This window comes from Pleurodeles waltl, chromosome 6 (assembly GCF_031143425.1).
Source record: "Pleurodeles waltl isolate 20211129_DDA chromosome 6, aPleWal1.hap1.20221129, whole genome shotgun sequence".
Taxonomy (NCBI): domain Eukaryota; kingdom Metazoa; phylum Chordata; class Amphibia; order Caudata; family Salamandridae; genus Pleurodeles; species Pleurodeles waltl.
In genome coordinates, this window is record NC_090445.1 from 5,275,295 (window position 1) to 5,299,822 (window position 24,528).

Below are 24,528 nucleotides of genomic sequence, written 5' to 3' on the forward strand. Positions count from 1 at the left end.
CCTAGAGGTGACCTCTCACATCAGCACTGAGCTGGACTCTCACTCCTAGAGGTGAACCTCACATCAGCACTGAGCTGGCCTCTCACTCCACAGCTGACGCCTCACATCAGCACTGAGCTGGACTCTCACTCCTAGAGGTGACCCATCATATCAGCACTGAGCTGGACTCTCACTCCACAGCTGACCCCTCACATCAGCACTGAGCTGGACTCTCACTCCACAGCTGATCCCTCTCATCAGCACTGAGCTGGACTCTCACTCCTAGAGGTGACCCCTCACATCAGCCCTGAGCTGGACTCTCACTCCTAGAGGTGACCCCTCACATCAGCACTGAGCTGGACTCTCACTCCACAGCTGACCCCTCACATCAGCACTGAGCTGGACTATCACTCCTAGAGGTGACCCCTCACATCAGCACTGAGCTGGACTCTCACTCCTAGAGGTGACCCCCCACATCAGCACTGAGCTGGACTCTCACTCCTAGAGGTGACCCCTCACATCAGCACTGAGCTAGCCTCTCACTCCTAGAGGTGACCCCTCACATCAGCACTGAGCTGGACTCTCACTCCTAGAGGTGACCTCTCACATCAGCCCTGAGCTGGACTCTCACTCCACAGCTGACCCCTCACATCAGCACTGAGCTGGACTCTCACTCCTAGAGGTGACCCCTCACATCAGCACTGAGCTGGCCTCTCACTGCTAGAGGTGACCCCTCACATCAGCACTGAGCTGGACTCTCACTCCTAGAGGTGACCCTCACATCAGCACTGAGCTGGCCTCTCACTCCCAGAGGTGACCCCTCACATCAGCACTGAGCTGGCCTCTCACTCCACAGCTGACCCCTCACATCAGCACTGAGCTGGACTCTCACTCCTAGAGGTGACCCCTCACATCAGCACTGAGCTGGACTCTCACTCCTAGAGGTGACCCCTCACATCAGCAATGAGCTGGGCTCTCACTCCTAGAGGTGACCCCTCACATCAGCACTGAGCTGGACTCTCACTCCTAGAGGTGACCCCTCACATCAGCACTGAGCTGGCCTCTCACCCCACAGCTGAAACCTCACATCAGCACTGAGCTGGACTCTCACTCCTAGGGGTGACCCCTCACATCACCACTGAGCTGGGCTCTCACTCCACTGCTGACCCCTCACATCAGCACTGAGCTGGACTCTCACTCCTAGAAGTGACCCCTCACACCAGCATTGAGCTGGGCTCTCACTCCGAGAGGTGACCTCTCACACCAGCACTGAGCTGGGCTCTCACTCCTAGAGGTGACCCCTCACACCAGCACTGAGCTGGGCTCTCACTACTAGAGGTGACCCCTCACATCAGCACTGAGCTGGACTCTCACTCCTAGAGGTGAGCCCTCACATCAGCACTGAGCTGGACTCTCACTCCACAGATGAACCCTCACATCAGCACTGAGCTGGACTCTCACCCCACAGCTGAACCCTCACATCAGCATTGAGCTGGGCTCTCACTCCTAGAGGTGACCCCTCACATCAGCACTGAGCTGGACTCTCACCCCAGAGGTGACCCCTCACATCAGCACTGAGCTGGCCTCTCACTCCTAGAGGTGACCCCTCACATCAGCACTGAGCTGGACTCTTACCCCACAGCTGACCCCTCACATCAGCACTGAGCTGGACTCTCACTCCTAGAGGTGACCCCTCACATCAGCACTGAGCTGGGCTCTCATTTCTAGAGGTGACCCCTCACATCAGCACTGAGCTGGACTCTCACTCCTAGAGGTGACCCCTCACATCAGCACTGAGCTGGACTCTCACTCCTAGAGGTGACCCCTCACATCAGCACTGAGCTGGCCTCTCACCCCACAGCTGACCCCTCACATCAGCACTGAGCTGGACTCTCACTCCTAGAGGTGACCCCTCACATCAGCACTGAGATGGACTCTCACTCCACAGCTGACCCCTCACATCAGCACTGAGCTGGACTCTCACTCTACAGCTGATCCCTCACATCAGCACTGAGCTGGCCTCTCACTCCTAGATGTGACCCCTCACATCAGCGCTGAGCTGGCCTCTCACTCCTAGAGGTGACCCCTCACATCAGCACTGAGCTGGACTCTCACTCCTAGAGGTGACCCCTCACATCAGCGCTAAGCTGGCTTCTCACTCCTAGAGGTGACCCCTCACACCAGCACTGAGCTGGACTCTCACTCCTAGAGGTGACCCCTCACATCAGCACTGAGCTGGACTCTCACTCCACAGCTGAACCCTCACATCAGCACTGAGCTGGACTCTCACCCCACAGCTGAACCCTCACACCAGCACTGAGCTGGACTCTCACTCCTAGAGGTGACCCCTCACACCAGCACTGAGCTGTGCTCTCACTCCTAGAGGTGACCCCTCACATCAGCACTGAGCTGGACTCTCACTCCTAGAGGTGACCCCTCACATCAGCACTGAGCTGGACTCTCACTCCTAGAGGTGACCCCTCACATCAGCACTGAGCTGGACTCTCAGTCCTAGAGGTGACCCCTTACATCAGCACTGAGCTGGCCTCTCACCCCACAGCTGACCCCTCACATCAGCACTGAGCTGGACTCTCACTCCTAGAGGTGACCCCTCACATCAGCACTGAGATGGACTCTCACTCCACAGTTGACCCCTCACATCAGCACAGAGCTGGACTCTCACTCTACAGTTGATCCCTCACATCAGCACTGAGCTGGCCTCTCACTCCTAGAGGTGACCCCCTCACATCAGCGCTGAGCTGGCCTCTCACTCCTAGAGGTGTCCCCTCACATCAGCACTGAGCTGGACTCTCACTCCTAGAGGTGAACTCTCACATCAGCGCTGAGCTGGCTTCTCACTCCTAGAGGTGACCCCTCACACCAGCACTGAGCTGGACTCTCACTCCTAGAGGTGACCCCTCACATCAGCACTGAGCTGGGATCTCACTCCTAGAGGTGACCCCTCACATCAGCACTGAGCTGGACTCTCACTCCTAGAGGTGACCCCTCACATCAGCACTGAGCTGGACTCTCACTCCACAGCTGAACCCTCACATCAGCACTGAGCTGGACTCTCACCCCACAGCTGAACCCTCACACCAGCACTGAGCTGGACTCTCACTCCTAGAGGTGACCCCTCACACCAGCACTGAGCTGGGCTCTCACTCCTAGAGGTGACCCCTCACATCAGCACTGAGCTGGACTCTCACTCCTAGAGGTGACCCCTCACATCAGCACTGAGCTGGACTCTCACTCCACAGCTGAACCCTCACATCAGCACTGAGCTGGACTCTCACCCCGCAGCTGAACCCTCACATCAGCATTGAGCTGGGCTCTCACTCCTAGAGGTGACCCCTCAAATCAGCACTGAGCTGGACTCTCACCCCAGAGGTGACCCCTCACATCAGCACTGAGCTGGCCTCTAACTCCTAGAGGTGACCCCTCACATCAGCACTTCGCTGGCCTCTCACTCCTAGAGGTGACCCCTCACATCAGCACTGAGCTGGACTCTCACCCCACAGCTGACCCCTCACATCAGCACTGAGCTGGACTCTCACTCCTAGAGGTGACCCCTCACATCAGCACTGAGCTGGGCTCTCACTTCTAGAGGTGACCCCTCACATCAGCACTGAGCTGGACTCTCACTCCTAGAGGTGACCCCTCACATCAGCACTGAGCTGGACTCTCACTCCTAGAGGTGACCCCTCACATAAGCACTGAGCTGGCCTCTCACCCCACAGCTGAACCCTCACACCAGCACTGAGCTGGACTCTCACTCCTAGAGGTGACCCCTCACACCAGCACTGAGCTGGGCTCTCACTCCTAGAGGTGACCCCTCACATCAGCACTGAGCTGGACTCTCACTCCTAGAGGTGACCCCTCACATCAGCACTGAGCTGGACTCTCACTCCTAGAGGTGACCCCTCACATAAGCACTGAGCTGGCCTCTCACCCCACAGCTGAACCCTCACATCAGCATTGAGCTGGGCTCTCACTCCTAGAGGTGACCCCTCACATCAGCACTGAGCTGGACTCTCACCCCAGAGGTGACCCCTCACATCAGCACTGAGCTAGCCTCTAACTCCTAGAGGTGACCCCTCACATCAGCACTGCGCTGGCCTCTCACTCCTAGAGGTGACCCCTCACATCAGCACTGAGCTGGACTCTCACCCCACAGCTGACCCCTCACATCAGCACTGAGCTGGACTCTCACTCCTAGAGGTGACCCCTCACATCAGCACTGAGCTGGGCTCTCACTTCTAGAGGTGACCCCTCACATCAGCACTGAGCTGGACTCTCACTCCTAGAGGTGACCCCTCACATCAGCACTGAGCTGGACTCTCACTCCTAGAGGTGACCCCTCACATAAGCACTGAGCTGGCCTCTCACCCCACAGCTGACCCCTCACATTAGCACTGAGCTGGACTCTCACTCCTAGGGGTGACCCCTCACATCACCACTGAGCTGGGCTCTCACTCCACAGCTGACCCCTCACATCAGCACTGAACTGGACTCTCACTCCACTGCTGACCCCTCACATCAGCACTGAGCTGGACTCTCACTCCTAGAAGTGACCCCTCACACCAGCATTGAGCTGGGCTCTCACTCCGAGAGGTGACCTCTCACACCAGCACTGAGCTGGGCTCTCACTCCTAGAGGTGACCCCTCACATCAGCACTGAGCTGGGCTCTCACTCCTAGAGTTGACCCCTCACATCAGCACTGAGCTGGACTCTCACTCCTAGAGGTGACCCCTCACATCAGCACTGAGCTGGACTCTCACTCCACAGCTGAACCCTCACATCAGCACTGAGCTGGACTCTCAACCCACAGCTGAACCCTCACACCAGCACTGAGCTGGACTCTCACTCCTAGGGTGACCCCTCACACCAGCACTGAGCTGGGCTCTCACTCCTAGAAGTGACCCCTCACATCAGCACTGAGCTGGACTCTCACTCCTAGAGGTGACCCCTCACATCAGCACTGAGCTGGACTCTCACTCCACAGCTGAACCCTCACATCAGCACTGAGCTGGACTCTCACCCCACAGCTGAACCCTCACATCAGCATTGAGCTGGGCTCTCACTCCTAGAGGTGACCCCTCACATCAGCACTGAGCTGGACTCTCACCCCAGAGGTGACCCCTCACATCAGCACTGAGCTGGCCTCTCACTCCTAGAGGTGACCCCTCACATCAGCACTGAGCTGGCCTCTCACTCCTAGAGGTGACCCCTCACATCAGCACTGAGCTGGGCTCTCACTCCTAGAGGTGACCCCTCACATCAGCACTGAGCTGGACTCTCACTCCTAGAGGTGAACCTCACATCAGCACTGAGCTGGGCTCTCACTCCACAGCTGACCCCTCACATCAGCACTGAGCTGGACTCTCACTCCTAGAGGTGACCCCTCACATCAGCACTGAGCTGGACTCACTCCTAGAGGTGACCCCTCACATCAGCACTGAGATGGACTCTCACTCCAAGAGGTGACCCCTCACATCAGCGCTAAGCTGGCTTCTCACTCCTAGATGTGACCCCTCACACCAGCACTGAGCTGGACTCTCACTCCTAGAGGTGACCCCTCACATCAGCACTGAGCTGGACTCTCACTCCACAGCTGAACCCTCACATCAGCACTGAGCTGGACTCTCACCCCACAGCTGAACCCTCACACCAGCACTGAGCTGGACTCTCACTCCTAGAGGTGACCCCTCACACCAGCACTGAGCTGGGCTCTCACTCCTAGAGGTGACCCCTCACATCAGCATTGAGCTGGACTCTCACTCCTAGAGGTGACCCCTCACATCAGCACTGAGCTGGACTCTCACTCCTAGAGGTGACCCCTCACATCAGCACTGAGCTGGACTCTCAGTCCTAGAGGTGACCCCTCACATCAGCACTGAGCTGGCCTCTCACCCCACAGCTGACCCCTCACATCAGCACTAAGCTGGACTCTCACTCCTAGAGGTGACTCCTCACATCAGCACTGAGATGGACTCTCACTCCACAGTTGACCCCTCACATCAGCACTGAGCTGGACTCTCACTCTACAGCTGATCCCTCACATCAGCACTGAGCTGGCCTCTCACTCCTAGAGGTGACCCCCTCACATCAGCGCTGAGCTGGCCTCTCACTCCTAGAGGTGACCCCTCACATCAGCACTGAGCTGGACTCTCACTCCTAGAGGTGACCCCTCACATCAGCGCTGAGCTGGCTTCTCACTCCTAGAGGTGACCCCTCACACCAGCACTGAGCTGGACTCTCACTCCTAGAGGTGACCCCTCACATCAGCACTGAGCTGGGATCTCACTCCTAGAGGTGAACCCTCACATCAGCACTGAGCTGGACTCTCACTCCTAGAGGTGAACCCTCACATCAGCACTGAGCTGGACTCTCACTCCACAGCTGAACCCTCACATCAGCACTGAGCTGGACTCTCACCCCACAGCTGAACCCTCACACCAGCACTGAGCTGGACTCTCACTCCTAGAGGTGACCCCTCACACCAGCACTGAGCTGGGCTCTCACTCCTAGAGGTGACCCCTCACATCAGCACTGAGCTGGACTCTCACTCCTAGAGGTGACCCTCACATCAGCACTGAGCTGGCCTCTCACTCCCAGAGGTGACCCCTCACATCAGCACTGAGCTGGCCTCTCACTCCCAGAGGTGACCCCTCACATCAGCACTGAGCTGGCCTCTCACTCCACAGCTGACCCCTCACATCAGCACCGAGCTGGACTCTCACTCCTAGAGGTGACCCCTCACATCAGCACTGAGATGGACTCTCACTCCTAGAGGTGACCCCTCACATCAGCAATGAGCTGGGCTCTCACTCCTAGAGGTGACCCCTCACATCAGCACTGAGCTGGACTCTCACTCCTAGAGGTGACCCCTCACATCAGTACTGAGCTGGCCTCTCACCCCACAGCTGAAACCTCACATCAGCACAGAGCTGGACTCTCACTCCTAGGGGTGACCCCTCACATCACTACTGAGCTGGGCTCTCACTCCACTGCTGACCCCTCACATCAGCACTGAGCTGGACTCTCACTCCTAGAAGTGACCCCTCACACCAGCATTGAGCTGGGCTCTCACTCCGAGAGGTGACCTCTCACACCAGCACTGAGCTGGGCTCTCACTCCTAGAGGTGACCTCTCACATCAGCACTGAGCTGGGATCTCACTCCTAGAGGTGACCCCTCACATCAGCCCTGAGCTGGACTCTCACTCCTTGAGGTGACCCCTCACATCAGCACTGAGCTGGACTCTCACTCCTAGAGGTGAACCTCACATCAGCACTGAGCTGGCCTCTCACTCCACAACTGACCCCTCACATCAGCACTGAGCTGGACTCTCACTCCTAGAGGTGATCCCTCACATCAGCACTGAGCTGGACTCTCACTCCTAGAGGTGACCCCTCACATCAGCACTGAGCTGGACTCTCACTCCACAGCTGATCCTCACATCAGCACTGAGCTGGCCTCTCACTCCTAGAGGTGACCCCTCACACCAGCACTGAGCTGGCCTCTCACTCCACAGCTGACCCCTCACACTCTCACTCCACAGCTGACCCCTCACATCAGCAATGAGCTGGACTCTCACTCCTAGAGGTGACTCCTCACATCAGCGCTGAGCTGGCCTCTCACTCCTAGAGGTGACCTCTCACATCAGCACTGAGCTGGACTCTCACTCCTAGAGGTGACCCCTCACATCAGCGCTGAGCTGGCCTCTCACTCCTAGAGGTGACCCCTCACACCAGCACTGAGCTGGCCTCTCACTCCACAGCTGACCCCTCACATCAGCACTGAGCTGGACTCTCACTCCTAGAGGAGACCCCTCACATCAGCACTGAGCTGGACTCTCACTCCTAGAGTTGATCCCTCACATCAGCACTGAGCTGGACTCTCACTCCACAGCTGACCCCTCACATCAGCACTGAGCTGGACTCTCACTCCTAGAGGTGACCCCTCACATCAGCACTGAGCTGGACTCTCACTCCTAGAGGTGACCCCTCACATCAGCACTGAGCTGGACTCTCACTCCTAGAGGTGACCCCTCACATCAGCGCTGAGCTGGCCTCTCACTCCTAAGGGTGACCCCTCACTCCAGCACTGAGCTGGACTCTCACTCCTAGAGGTGACCCCTCACATCAGCACTGAGCTGGCCTCTCACTCCACAGCTGACCCCTCACATAAGCACTGAGCTGGCCTCTCACTCCACAGCTGACCCCACACATCAGCACTGAGATGGACTCTCACTCCAAGAGGTGACCCCTCACATCAGCACTGAGCTGGACTCTCACTCCAAGAGGTGACCCCTCTCATCAGCACTGAGCTGGACTCTCACTCCTAGAGGTGACCCCTCACATCAGCACTGAGCTGGCCTCTCACTCCTAGAGGTGACCCCCACATCAGCGCTGAGCTGGCCTCTCACTCCTAGAGGTGACCCCTCACTCCAGCACTGAGCTGGACTCTCACTCCTAGAGGTGACCCCTCACATCAGCACTGAGCTGGCCTCTCACTCCACAGCTGATCCCACACATCAGCACTGAGCTGGACTCTCTCTCCAAGAGGTGACCCCTCACATCAGCACTGAGCTGGACTCTTACCCCACATCTGACCCCTCTCATCAGCACTGAGCTGGACTCTCACTCATAGAGGTGACCCCTCACATCAGCACTGAGCTGGACTCTCACTCCTAGAGGTGACCCCTCACATCAGCACTGAGCTGGACTCTCACTCCTAGAGGTGACCCCTCACATCAGCACTGAGCTGGACTCTCACTCCTAGAGGTGACCCTTCACATCAGCACTGAGCTGGCCTCTCACCCCACAGCTGACCCCTCACACCAGCACTGAGCTGGCCTCTCACTCCACAGCTGACCCCTCACACTCTCACTCCACAACTGACCCCTCACATCAGCACTGAGATGGACTCTCACTCCACAGCTGACCCCTCACATCAGCACTGAGCTGGACTCTCACTCTACAGCTGATCCCTCACATCAGCACTGAGCTGGCCTCTCACTCCTAGATGTGACCCCTCACATCAGCGCTGAGCTGGCCTCTCACTCCTAGAGGTGACCCCTCACATCAGCACTGAGCTGGACTCTCACTCCTAGAGGTGACCCCTCACATCAGCGCTGAGCTGGCTTCTCACTCCTAGAGGTGACCCCTCACACCAGCACTGAGCTGGACTCTCACTCCTAGAGGTGACCCCTCACATCAGCACTGAGCTGGGATCTCACTCCTAGAGGTGAACCCTCACATCAGCACTGAGCTGGACTCTCACTCCTAGAGGTGACCCCTCACATCAGCACTGAGCTGGACTCTCACTCCACAGCTGAACCCTCACATCAGCACTGAGCTGGACTCTCACCCCACAGCTGAACCCTCACACCAGCACTGAGCTGGCCTCTCACTCCACAGCTGACCCCTCACATCAGCACCGAGCTGGACTCTCACTCCTAGAGGTGACCCCTCACATCAGCACTGAGATGGACTCTCACTCCTAGAGGTGACCCCTCACATCAGCAATGAGCTGGGCTCTCACTCCTAGAGGTGACCCCTCACATCAGCACTGAGCTGGACTCTCACTCCTAGAGGTGACCCCTCACATCAGTACTGAGCTGGCCTCTCACCCCACAGCTGAAACCTCACATCAGCACAGAGCTGGACTCTCACTCCTAGGGGTGACCCCTCACATCACTACTGAGCTGGGCTCTCACTCCACTGCTGACCCCTCACATCAGCACTGAGCTGGACTCTCACTCCTAGAAGTGACCCCTCACACCAGCATTGAGCTGGGCTCTCACTCCGAGAGGTGACCTCTCACACCAGCACTGAGCTGGGCTCTCACTCCTAGAGGTGACCTCTCACATCAGCACTGAGCTGGGATCTCACTCCTAGAGGTGACCCCTCACATCAGCACTGAGCTGGACTCTCACTCCTAGAGGTGACCCCTCACATCAGCACTGAGCTGGACTCTCACTCCACAGCTGAACCCTCACATCAGCACTGAGCTGGACTCTCACCCCACAGCTGAACCCTCACACCAGCACTGAGCTGGACTCTCACTCCTAGAGGTGACCCCTCACACCAGCACTGAGCTGGGCTCTCACTACTAGAGGTGACCCCTCATATCAGCGCTGAGCTGGACTCTCACTCCTAGAGGTGAGCCCTCACATCAGCACTGAGCTGGACTCTCACTCCACAGATGAACCCTCACATCAGCACTGAGCTGGACTCTCACCCCACAGCTGAACCCTCACATCAGCATTGAGCTGGGCTCTCACTCCTAGAGGTGACCCCTCACATCAGCACTGAGCTGGACTCTCACCCCAGAGGTGACCCCTCACATCAGCACTGAGGTGGCCTCTCACTCCTAGAGGTGACCCCTCACATCAGCACTGAGCTGGCCTCTCACTCCTAGAGGTGACCCCTCACATCAGCACTGAGCTGGACTCTTACCCCACATCTGACCCCTCACATCAGCACTGAGCTGGACTCTCACTCCTAGAGGTGACCCCTCACATCAGCACTGAGCTGGGCTCTCATTTCTAGAGGTGACCCCTCACATCAGCACTGAGCTGGACTCTCACTCCTAGAGGTGACCCCTCACATCAGCACTGAGCTGGACTCTCACTCCTAGAGGTGACCCTTCACATCAGCACTGAGCTGGCCTCTCACCCCACAGCTGACCCCTCACACCAGCACTGAGCTGGCCTCTCACTCCACAGCTGACCCCTCACACTCTCACTCCACAACTGACCCCTCACATCAGCACTGAGATGGACTCTCACTCCACAGCTGACCCCTCACATCAGCACTGAGCTGGACTCTCACTCTACAGCTGATCCCTCACATCAGCACTGAGCTGGCCTCTCACTCCTAGATGTGACCCCTCACATCAGCGCTGAGCTGGCCTCTCACTCCTAGAGGTGACCCCTCACATCAGCACTGAGCTGGACTCTCACTCCAAGAGGTGACCCCTCACATCAGCGCTAAGCTGGCTTCTCACTCCTAGAGGTGACCCCTCACACCAGCACTGAACTGGACTCTCACTCCTAGAGGTGACCCCTCACATCAGCACTGAGCTGGACTCTCACTCCACAGCTGAACCCTCACATCAGCACTGAGCTGGACTCTCACCCCACAGCTGAACCCTCACACCAGCACTGAGCTGGACTCTCACTCCAAGAGGTGACCCCTCACACCAGCACTGAGCTGGGCTCTCACTCCTAGAGGTGACCCCTCACATCAGCACTGAGCTGGACTCTCACTCCTAGAGGTGACCCCTCACATCAGCACTGAGCTGGACTCTCACTCCTAGAGGTGACCCCTCACATCAGCACTGAGCTGGACTCTCAGTCCTAGAGGTGACCCCTCACATCAGCACTGAGCTGGCCTCTCACCCCACAGCTGACCCCTCACATCAGCACTGAGCTGGACTCTCACTCCTAGAGGTGACCCCTCACATCAGCACTGAGATGGACTCTCACTCCACAGTTGACCCCTCACATCAGCACTGAGCTGGACTCTCACTCTACAGCTGATCCCTCACATCAGCACTGAGCTGGCCTCTCACTCCTAGAGGTGACCCCCTCACATCAGCGCTGAGCTGGCCTCTCACTCCTAGAGGTGACCCCTCACATCAGCACTGAGCTGGACTCTCACTCCTAGAGGTGACCCCTCACATCAGCGCTGAGCTGGCTTCTCACTCCTAGAGGTGACCCCTCACACCAGCACTGAGCTGGACTCTCACTCCTAGAGGTGACCCCTCACATCAGCACTGAGCTGGGATCTCACTCCTAGACGTGACCCCTCACATCAGCACTGAGCTGGACTCTCACTCCTAGAGGTGACCCCTCACATCAGCACTGAGCTGGACTCTCACTCCACAGCTGAACCCTCACATCAGCACTGAGCTGGACTCTCACCCCACAGCTGAACCCTCACACCAGCACTGAGCTGGACTCTCACTCCTAGAGGTGACCCCTCACACCAGCACTGAGCTGGGCTCTCACTCCTAGAGGTGACCCCTCACATCAGCACTGAGCTGGACTCTCACTCCTAGAGGTGACCCCTCACATCAGCACTGAGCTGGACTCTCACTCCACAGCTGAACCCTCACATCAGCACTGAGCTGGACTCTCACCCCACAGCTGAACCCTCACATCAGCATTGAGCTGGGCTCTCACTCCTAGAGGTGACCCCTCAAATCAGCACTGAGCTGGACTCTCACCCCAGAGGTGACCCCTCACATCAGCGCTGAGCTGGCCTCTCACTCCTAGAGGTGACCACTCACACCAGCGCTGAGCTGGGCTCTCACTCCTAGAGGTGACCCCTCACATCAGCGCTGAGCTGGGCTCTCACTCCTAGAGGTGACCCCTCACATCAGCGCTGAGCTGGGCTCTCACTCCTAGAGGTGACCTCTCACATCAGCACTGAGCTGGACTCTCACTCCTAGAGGTGAAGCTCACATCAGCACTGAGCTGGCCTCTCACTCCACAGCTGACGCCTCACATCAGCACAGAGCTGGACTCTCACTCCTAGAGGTGACCCCTCATATCAGCACTGAGCTGGACTCTCACTCCACAGCTGACCCCTCACATCAGCACTGAGCTGGACTCTCACTCCACAGCTGATCCCTCTCATCAGCACTGAGCTGGACTCTCACTCCTAGAGGTGACCCCTCACATCAGCCCTGAGCTGGACTCTCACTCCTAGAGGTGACCCCTCACATCAGCACTGAGCTGGACTCTCACTCCACAGCTGACCCCTCACATCAGCACTGAGCTGGACTCTCACTCCTAGAGGTGACCCCTCACATCAGCACTGAGCTGGACTCTCACTCCTAGAGGTGACCCTCCACATCAGCACTGAGCTGGACTCTCACTCCTAGAGGTGACCCCTCACATCAGCACTGAGCTAGCCTCTCACTCCTAGAGGTGACCCCTCACATCAGCACTGAGCTGGACTCTCACTCCTAGAGGTGACCTCTCACATCAGCCCTGAGCTGGACTCTCACTCCACAGCTGACCCCTCACATCAGCACTGAGCTGGACTCTCACTCCTAGAGGTGACCCCTCACATCAGCACTGAGCTGGCCTCTCACTCCTAGAGGTGACCCCTCACATCAGCAATGAGCTGGACTCTCACTCCTAGAGGTGACCCTCACATCAGCACTGAGCTGGCCTCTCACTCCCAGAGGTGACCCCTCACATCAGCACTGAGCTGGCCTCTCACTCCACAGCTGACCCCTCACATCAGCACTGAGCTGGACTCTCACTCCTAGAGGTGACCCCTCACATCAGCACTGAGCTGGACTCTCACTCCTAGAGGTGACCCCTCACATCAGCAATGAGCTGGGCTCTCACTCCTAGAGGTGACCCCTCACATCAGCACTGAGCTGGAGTCTCACTCCTAGAGGTGACCCCTCACATCAGCACTGAGCTGGCCTCTCACCCCACAGCTGAAACCTCACATCAGCACTGAGCTGGACTCTCACTCCTAGGGGTGTCCCCTCACATCACCACTGAGCTGGGCTCTCACTCCACTGCTGACCCCTCACATCAGCACTGAGCTGGACTCTCACTCCTAGAAGTGACCCCTCACACCAGCATTGAGCTGGGCTCTCACTCCGAGAGGTGACCTCTCACACCAGCACTGAGCTGGGCTCTCACTCCTAGAGGTGACCTCTCACATCAGCACTGAGCTGGGATCTCACTCCTAGAGGTGACCGCTCACATCAGCACTGAGCTGGACTCTCACTCCTAGAGGTGACCCCTCACATCAGCACTGAGCTGGACTCTCACTCCACAGCTGAACCCTCACATCAGCACTGAGCTGGACTCTCACCCCACAGCTGAACCCTCACACCAGCACTGAGCTGGACTCTCACTCCTAGAGGTGACCCCTCACACCAGCACTGAGCTGGGCTCTCACTCCTAGAGGTGACCCCTCACATCAGCACTGAGCTGGACTCTCACTCCTAGAGGTGACCCCTCACATCAGCACTGAGCTGGACTCTCACTCCTAGAGGTGACCCCCCACATCAGCACTGAGCTGGACTCTCACTCCTAGAGGTGACCCCTCACATCAGCACTGAGCTGGACTCTCACTCCTAGAGGTGACCTCTCACATCAGCCCTGAGCTGGACTCTCACTCCACAGCTGAACCCTCACATCAGCACTGAGCTGGACTCTCACCCCACAGCTGAACCCTCACACCAGCACTGAGCTGGACTCTCACTCCTAGAGGTGACCCCTCACACCAGCACTGAGCTGGGCTCTCACTCCTAGAGGTGACCCCTCACATCAGCACTGAGCTGGACTCTCACTCCACAGCTGAACCCTCACATCAGCACTGAGCTGGACTCTCACCCCACAGCTGAACCCTCACACCAGCACTGAGCTGGACTCTCACTCCTAGAGGTGACCCCTCACATCAGCGCTGAGCTGGGCTCTCACTCCTAGAGGTGACCCCTCACATCAGCGCTGAGCTGGGCTCTCACTCCTAGAGGTGACCTCTCACATCAGCACTGAGCTGGACTCTCACTCCTAGAGGTGAACCTCACATCAGCACTGAGCTGGCCTCTCACTCCACAGCTGACGCCTCACATCAGCACTGAGCTGGACTCTCACTCCTAGAGGTGACCCCTCATATCAGCACTGAGCTGGACTCTCACTCCACAGCTGACCCCTCACATCAGCACTGAGCTGGACTCTCACTCCACAGCTGATCCCTCTCATCAGCACTGAGCTGGACTCTCACTCCTAGAGGTGACCCCTCACATCAGCCCTGAGCTGGACTCTCACTCCTAGAGGTGACCCCTCACATCAGCACTGAGCTGGACTCTCACTCCACAGCTGACCCCTCACATCAGCACTGAGCTGGACTATCACTCCTAGAGGTGACCCCTCACATCAGCACTGAGCTGGACTCTCACTCCTAGAGGTGACCCCCCACATCAGCACTGAGCTGGACTCTCACTCCTAGAGGTGACCCCTCACATCAGCACTGAGCTAGCCTCTCACTCCTAGAGGTGACCCCTCACATCAGCACTGAGCTGGACTCTCACTCCTAGAGGTGACCTCTCACATCAGCCCTGAGCTGGACTCTCACTCCACAGCTGACCCCTCACATCAGCACTGAGCTGGACTCTCACTCCTAGAGGTGACCCCTCACATCAGCACTGAGCTGGCCTCTCACTCCTAGAGGTGACCCCTCACATCAGCACTGAGCTGGACTCTCACTCCTAGAGGTGACCCTCACATCAGCACTGAGCTGGCCTCTCACTCCCAGAGGTGACCCCTCACATCAGCACTGAGCTGGCCTCTCACTCCACAGCTGACCCCTCACATCAGCACTGAGCTGGACTCTCACTCCTAGAGGTGACCCCTCACATCAGCACTGAGCTGGACTCTCACTCCTAGAGGTGACCCCTCACATCAGCAATGAGCTGGGCTCTCACTCCTAGAGGTGACCCCTCACATCAGCACTGAGCTGGACTCTCACTCCTAGAGGTGACCCCTCACATCAGCACTGAGCTGGCCTCTCACCCCACAGCTGAAACCTCACATCAGCACTGAGCTGGACTCTCACTCCTAGGGGTGACCCCTCACATCACCACTGAGCTGGGCTCTCACTCCACTGCTGACCCCTCACATCAGCACTGAGCTGGACTCTCACTCCTAGAAGTGACCCCTCACACCAGCATTGAGCTGGGCTCTCACTCCGAGAGGTGACCTCTCACACCAGCACTGAGCTGGGCTCTCACTCCTAGAGGTGACCCCTCACACCAGCACTGAGCTGGGCTCTCACTACTAGAGGTGACCCCTCACATCAGCACTGAGCTGGACTCTCACTCCTAGAGGTGAGCCCTCACATCAGCACTGAGCTGGACTCTCACTCCACAGATGAACCCTCACATCAGCACTGAGCTGGACTCTCACCCCACAGCTGAACCCTCACATCAGCATTGAGCTGGGCTCTCACTCCTAGAGGTGACCCCTCACATCAGCACTGAGCTGGACTCTCACCCCAGAGGTGACCCCTCACATCAGCACTGAGCTGGCCTCTCACTCCTAGAGGTGACCCCTCACATCAGCACTGAGCTGGACTCTTACCCCACAGCTGACCCCTCACATCAGCACTGAGCTGGACTCTCACTCCTAGAGGTGACCCCTCACATCAGCACTGAGCTGGGCTCTCATTTCTAGAGGTGACCCCTCACATCAGCACTGAGCTGGACTCTCACTCCTAGAGGTGACCCCTCACATCAGCACTGAGCTGGACTCTCACTCCTAGAGGTGACCCCTCACATCAGCACTGAGCTGGCCTCTCACCCCACAGCTGACCCCTCACATCAGCACTGAGCTGGACTCTCACTCCTAGAGGTGACCCCTCACATCAGCACTGAGATGGACTCTCACTCCACAGCTGACCCCTCACATCAGCACTGAGCTGGACTCTCACTCTACAGCTGATCCCTCACATCAGCACTGAGCTGGCCTCTCACTCCTAGATGTGACCCCTCACATCAGCGCTGAGCTGGCCTCTCACTCCTAGAGGTGACCCCTCACATCAGCACTGAGCTGGACTCTCACTCCTAGAGGTGACCCCTCACATCAGCGCTAAGCTGGCTTCTCACTCCTAGAGGTGACCCCTCACACCAGCACTGAGCTGGACTCTCACTCCTAGAGGTGACCCCTCACATCAGCACTGAGCTGGACTCTCACTCCACAGCTGAACCCTCACATCAGCACTGAGCTGGACTCTCACCCCACAGCTGAACCCTCACACCAGCACTGAGCTGGACTCTCACTCCTAGAGGTGACCCCTCACACCAGCACTGAGCTGTGCTCTCACTCCTAGAGGTGACCCCTCACATCAGCACTGAGCTGGACTCTCACTCCTAGAGGTGACCCCTCACATCAGCACTGAGCTGGACTCTCACTCCTAGAGGTGACCCCTCACATCAGCACTGAGCTGGACTCTCAGTCCTAGAGGTGACCCCTTACATCAGCACTGAGCTGGCCTCTCACCCCACAGCTGACCCCTCACATCAGCACTGAGCTGGACTCTCACTCCTAGAGGTGACCCCTCACATCAGCACTGAGATGGACTCTCACTCCACAGTTGACCCCTCACATCAGCACAGAGCTGGACTCTCACTCTACAGTTGATCCCTCACATCAGCACTGAGCTGGCCTCTCACTCCTAGAGGTGACCCCCTCACATCAGCGCTGAGCTGGCCTCTCACTCCTAGAGGTGTCCCCTCACATCAGCACTGAGCTGGACTCTCACTCCTAGAGGTGAACTCTCACATCAGCGCTGAGCTGGCTTCTCACTCCTAGAGGTGACCCCTCACACCAGCACTGAGCTGGACTCTCACTCCTAGAGGTGACCCCTCACATCAGCACTGAGCTGGGATCTCACTCCTAGAGGTGACCCCTCACATCAGCACTGAGCTGGACTCTCACTCCTAGAGGTGACCCCTCACATCAGCACTGAGCTGGACTCTCACTCCACAGCTGAACCCTCACATCAGCACTGAGCTGGACTCTCACCCCACAGCTGAACCCTCACACCAGCACTGAGCTGGACTCTCACTCCTAGAGGTGACCCCTCACACCAGCACTGAGCTGGGCTCTCACTCCTAGAGGTGACCCCTCACATCAGCACTGAGCTGGACTCTCACTCCTAGAGGTGACCCCTCACATCAGCACTGAGCTGGACTCTCACTCCACAGCTGAACCCTCACATCAGCACTGAGCTGGACTCTCACCCCGCAGCTGAACCCTCACATCAGCATTGAGCTGGGCTCTCACTCCTAGAGGTGACCCCTCAAATCAGCACTGAGCTGGACTCTCACCCCAGAGGTGACCCCTCACATCAGCACTGAGCTAGCCTCTAACTCCTAGAGGTGACCCCTCACATCAGCACTTCGCTGGCCTCTCACTCCTAGAGGTGACCCCTCACATCAGCACTGAGCTGGACTCTCACCCCACAGCTGACCCCTCACATCAGCACTGAGCTGGACTCTCACTCCTAGAGGTGACCCCTCACATCAGCACTGAGCTGGGCTCTCACTTCTAGAGGTGACCCCTCACATCAGCACTGAGCTGGACTCTCACTCCTAGAGGTGACCCCTCACATCAGCACTGAGCTGGACTCTCACTCCTAGAGGTGACCCCTCACATAAGCACTGAGCTGGCCTCTCACCCCACAGCTGAACCCTCACACCAGCACTGAGCTGGACTCTCACTCCTAGAGGTGACCCCTCACACCAGCACTGAGCTGGGCTCTCACTCCTAGAGGTGACCCCTCACATCAGCACTGAGCTGGACTCTCACTCCTAGAGGTGACCCCTCACATCAGCACTGAGCTGGACTCTCACTCCTAGAGGTGACCCCTCACATAAGCACTGAGCTGGCCTCTCACCCCACAGCTGAACCCTCACATCAGCATTGAGCTGGGCTCTCACTCCTAGAGGTGACCCCTCACATCAGCACTGAGCTGGACTCTCACCCCAGAGGTGACCCCTCACATCAGCACTGAGCTAGCCTCTAACTCCTAGAGGTGACCCCTCACATCAGCACTGCGCTGGCCTCTCACTCCTAGAGGTGACCCCTCACATCAGCACTGAGCTGGACTCTCACCCCACAGCTGACCCCTCACATCAGCACTGAGCTGGACTCTCACTCCTAGAGGTGACCCCTCACATCAGCACTGAGCTGGGCTCTCACTTCTAGATGTGACCCCTCACATCAGCACTGAGCTGGACTCTCACTCCTAGAGGTGACCCCTCACATCAGCACTGAGCTGGACTCTCACTCCTAGAGGTGACCCCTCACATAAGCACTGAGCTGGCCTCTCACCCCACAGCTGACCCCTCACATTAGCACTGAGCTGGACTCTCACTCCTAGGGGTGACCCCTCACATCACCACTGAGCTGGGCTCTCACTCCACAGCTGACCCCTCACATCAGCACTGAACTGGACTCTCACTCCACTGCTGACCCCTCACATCAGCACTGAGCTGGACTCTCACTCCTAGAAGTGACCCCTCACACCAGCATTGAGCTGGGCTCTCACTCCGAGAGGTGACCTCTCACACCAGCACTGAGCTGGGCTCTCACTCCTAGAGGTGACCCCTCACATCAGCACTGAGCTGGGCTCTCACTCCTAGAGTTGACCCCTCACATCAGCACTGAGCTGGACTCTCACTCCTAGAGGTGACCCCTCACATCAGCACTGAGCTGGACTCTCACTCCACAGCTGAACCCTCACATCAGCACTGAGCTGGACTCTCAACCCACAGCTGAACCCTCACACCAGCACTGAGCTGGACTCTCACTCCTAGGGTGACCCCTCACACCAGCACTGAGCTGGGCTCTCACTCCTAGAAGTGACCCCTCACATCAGCACTGAGCTGGACTCTCACTCCTAGAGGTGACCCCTCACATCAGCACTGAGCTGGACTCTCACTCCACAGCTGAACCCTCACATCAGCACTGAGCTGGACTCTCACCCCACAGCTGAACCCTCACATCAGCATTGAGCTGGGCTCTCACTCCTAGAGGTGACCCCTCACATCAGCACTGAGCTGGACTCTCACCCCAGAGGTGACCCCTCACATCAGCACTGAGCTGGCCTCTCACTCCTAGAGGTGACCCCTCACATCAGCACTGAGCTGGCCTCTCACTCCTAGAGGTGACCCCTCACATCAGCACTGAGCTGGGCTCTCACTCCTAGAGGTGACCCCTCACATCAGCACTGAGCTGGACTCTCACTCCTAGAGGTGAACCTCACATCAGCACTGAGCTGGGCTCTCACTCCACAGCTGACCCCTCACATCAGCACTGAGCTGGACTCTCACTCCTAGAGGTGACCCCTCACATCAGCACTGAGCTGGACTCACTCCTAGAGGTGACCCCTCACATCAGCACTGAGATGGACTCTCACTCCACAGCTGACACCTCACATCAGCACTGAGCTGGACTCTCACTCTACAGCTGATCCCTCAGATCAGCACTGAGCTGGCCTCTCACTCCTAGAGGTGACCCCTCACATCAGCGCTGAGCTGGCCTCTCACTCCTAGAGGTGAACCCTCACATCAGCACTGAGCTGGACTCTCACTCCTAGAGGTGACTCCTCACATCAGCGCTGAGCTGGCTTCTCACTCCTAGAGGTGACCCCTCACACCAGCACTGAGCTGGACTCTCACTCCTAGAGGTGACACCTCACATCAGACCTGAGCTGGACTCTCACTCCTAGAGGTGACCCCTCACATCAGCAGTGAGCTGGACTCTCACTCCTAGAGGTGACCCCTCACATCAGCACTGAGCTGGACTCTCACTCCTAGAGGTGACCCCTCACATCAGCACTGAGCTGGACTCTCACTCCTAGAGGTGACCCCTCACATAAGCACTGAGCTGGCCTCTCACCCCACAGCTGAACCCTCACACCAGCACTGAGCTGGACGCTCACTCCTAGAGGTGACCCCTCACACCAGCACTGAGCTGGGCTCTCACTCCTAGAGGTGACCCCTCACACCAGCACTGAGCTGGACTCTCACTCCTAGAGGTGACCCCTCACATCAGCACTGAGCTGGACTCTCACTCCACAGCTGAACCCTCACATCAGCACTGAGCTGGACTCTCACCCCACAGCTGAACCCTCACATCAGCATTGAGCTGGGCTCTCACTCCTAGAGGTGACCCCTCACATCAGCACTGAGCTGGACTCTCACAACAGAGGTGACCCCTCACATCAGCACTGAGCTAGCCTCTAACTCCTAGAGGTGACCCCTCACATCAGCACTGCGCTGGCCTCTCACTCCTAGAGGTGACCCCTCACATCAGCACTGAGCTGGACTCTCACCCCACAGCTGACCCCTCACATCAGCACTGAGCTGGACTCTCACTCCTAGAGGTGACCCCTCACATCAGCACTGAGCTGGGCTCTCACTTCTAGAGGTGACCCCTCACATCAGCACTGAGCTGGACTCTCACTCCTAGAGGTGACCCCTCACATCAGCACTGAGCTGGACTCTCACTCCTAGAGGTGACCCCTCACATAAGCACTGAGCTGGCCTCTCACCCCACAGCTGACCCCTCACATCAGCACTGAGCTGGACTCTCACTCCTAGGGGTGACCCCTCACATCAGCACTGAGCTGGACTCTCACTCCTAGAGGTGAACCTCACATCAGCACTGAGCTGGCCTCTCACTCCACAGCTGACTCCTCACATCAGCACTTAGCTGGACTCTCACTCCTAGAGGTGACCCCTCACATCAGCACTGAGCTGGGCTCTCACTCCTAGAGTTGACCCCTCACATCAGCACTGAGCTGGACTCTCACTCCTAGAGGTGACCCCTCACATCAGCACTGAGCTGGACTCTCACTCCACAGCTGAACCCTCACATCAGCACTGAGCTGGACTCTCACCCCACAGCTGAACCCTCACACCAGCACTGAGCTGGACTCTCACTCCTAGAGGTGACCCCTCACATCAGCGCTGAGCTAGCCTCTCACTCCTAGAGGTGACCCCTCACATCAGCACTGAGCTGGACTCTCACTCCTAGAGGTGACCCCTCACATCAGCCCTGAGCTGGACTCTCACTCCTTGAGGTGACCCCTCACATCAGCACTGAGCTGGACTCTCACTCCTAGAGGTGAACCTCACATCAGCACTGAGCTGGCCTCTCACTCCACAACTGACCCCTCACATCAGCACTGAGCTGGACTCTCACTCCTAGAGGTGATCCCTCACATCAGCACTGAGCTGGACTCTCACTCCTAGAGGTGACCCCTCACATCAGCACTGAGCTGGACTCTCACTCCACAGCTGATCCTCACATCAGCACTGAGCTGGCCTCTCACTCCTAGAGGTGACCCCTCACACCAGCACTGAGCTGGCCTCTCACTCCACAGCTGACCCCTCACACTCTCACTCCACAGCTGACCCCTCACATCAGCAATGAGCTGGACTCTCACTCCTAGAGGTGACTCCTCACATCAGCGCTGAGCTGGCCTCTCACTCCTAGAGGTGACCTCTCACATCAGCACTGAGCTGGACTCTCACTCCTAGAGGTGACCCCTCACATCAGCGCTGAGCTGGCCTCTCACTCCTAGAGGTGACCCCTCACACCAGCACTGAGCTGGCCTCTCACTCCACAGCTGACCCCTCACATCAGCACTGAGCTGGACTCTCACTCCTAGAGGAGACCCCTCACATCAGCACTGAGCTGGACTCTCACTCCTAGAGTTGATCCCTCACATCAGCACTGAGCTGGACTCTCACTCCACAGCTGACCCCTCACATCAGCACTGAGCTGGACTCTCACTCCTAGAGGTGACCCCTCACATCAGCACTGAGCTGGACTCTCACTCCTAGAGGTGACCCCTCACATCAGCACTGAGCTGGACTCTCACTCCTAGAGGTGACCCCTCACATCAGCGCTGAGCTGGCCTCTCACTCCTAAGGGTGACCCCTCACTCCAGCACTGAGCTGGACTCTCACTCCTAGAGGTGACCCCTCACATCAGCACTGAGCTGGCCTCTCACTCCACAGCTGACCCCTCACATAAGCACTGAGCTGGCCTCTCACTCCACAGCTGACCCCACACATCAGCACTGAGATGGACTCTCACTCCAAGAGGTGACCCCTCACATCAGCACTGAGCTGGACTCTCACTCCAAGAGGTGACCCCTCTCATCAGCACTGAGCTGGACTCTCACTCCTAGAGGTGACCCCTCACATCAGCACTGAGCTGACCTCTCACTCCTAGAGGTGACCCCCACATCAGCGCTGAGCTGGCCTCTCACTCCTAGAGGTGACCCCTCACTCCAGCACTGAGCTGGACTCTCACTCCTAGAGGTGACCCCTCACATCAGCACTGAGCTGGCCTCTCACTCCACAGCTGATCCCACACATCAGCACTGAGCTGGACTCTCTCTCCAAGAGGTGACCCCTCACATCAGCACTGAGCTGGACTCTCACTCCAAGAGGTGACCCCTCTCATCAGCACTGAGCTGGACTCTCACTCATAGAGGTGACCCCTCACATCAGCACTGAGCTGGACTCTCACTCCTAGAGGTGACCCCTCACATCAGCGCTGAGCTGGCCTCTCACTCCTAGAGGTGACCCCTCACTCCAGCACTGAGCTGGACTCTCACTCCTAGAGGTGACCCCTCACATCAGCACTGAGCTAGCCTCTCACTCCTAGAGGTGACCCCTCACATCAGCACTGAGATGGACTCTCACTCCACAGCTGACCCCTCACATCAGCACTGAGCTGGACTCTCACTCTACAGCTGATCCCTCACATCAGCACTGAGCTGGCCTCTCACTCCTAGAGGTGACCCCTCACATCAGCGCTGAGCTGGCCTCTCACTCCTAGAGGTGACCCCTCACATCAGCACTGAGCTGGACTCTCACTCCTAGAGGTGACCCCTCACATCAGCGCTGAGCTGGCTTCTCACTCCTAGAGGTGACCCCTCACACCAGCACTGAGCTGGACTCTCACTCCTAGAGGTGACACCTCACATCAGACCTGAGCTGGACTCTCACTCCTAGAGGTGACCCCTCACATCAGCAGTGAGCTGGACTCTCACTCCTAGAGGTGACCCCTCACATCAGCCCTGAGCTGGACTCTCACTCCTAGAGGTGATCCCTCACATCAGCACTGAGCTGGACTCTCACTCCTAGAGGTGAACCTCACATCAGCACTGAGCTGGCCTCTCACTCCTAGAGGTGAGCCCTCACATCAGCACTGAGCTGGACTCTCACTCCACAGCTGATCCTCACATCAGCACTGAGCTGGCCTCTCACTCCTAGAGGTGACCCCTCAGACCAGCACTGAGCTGGCCTCTCACTCCACAGCTGACCCCTCACACTCTCACTCCACAGCTGACCCCTCACATCAGCACTGAGCTGGACTCTCACTCCTAGAGGTGACTCCTCACATCAGCGCTGAGCTGGCCTCTCACTCCTAGAGGTGACCCCTCACATCAGCACTGAGCTGGACTCTCACTCCTAGAGGTGACCCCTCACATCAGCCCTGAGCTGGACTCTCACTCCTTGAGGTGACCCCTCACATCAGCACTGAGCTGGACTCTCACTCCTAGAGCTGAACCTCACATCAGCACTGAGCTGGCCTCTCACTCCACAACTGACCCCTCACATCAGCACTGAGCTGGACTCTCACTCCTAGAGGTGATCCCTCACATCAGCACTGAGCTGGACTCTCACTCCTAGAGGTGACCCCTCACATCAGCACTGAGCTGGACTCCCACTCCACAGCTGATCCTCACATCAGCACTGAGCTGGCCTCTCACTCCTAGAGGTGACCCCTCACACCAGCACTGAGCTGGCCTCTCACTCCACAGCTGACCCCTCACACTCTCACTCCACAACTGACCCCTCACATCAGCACTGAGCTGGACTCTCACTCCTAGAGGTGACTCCTCACATCAGCGCTGAGCTGGCCTCTCACTCCTAGAGGAGACCCCTCACACCAGCACTGAGCTGGCCTCTCACTCC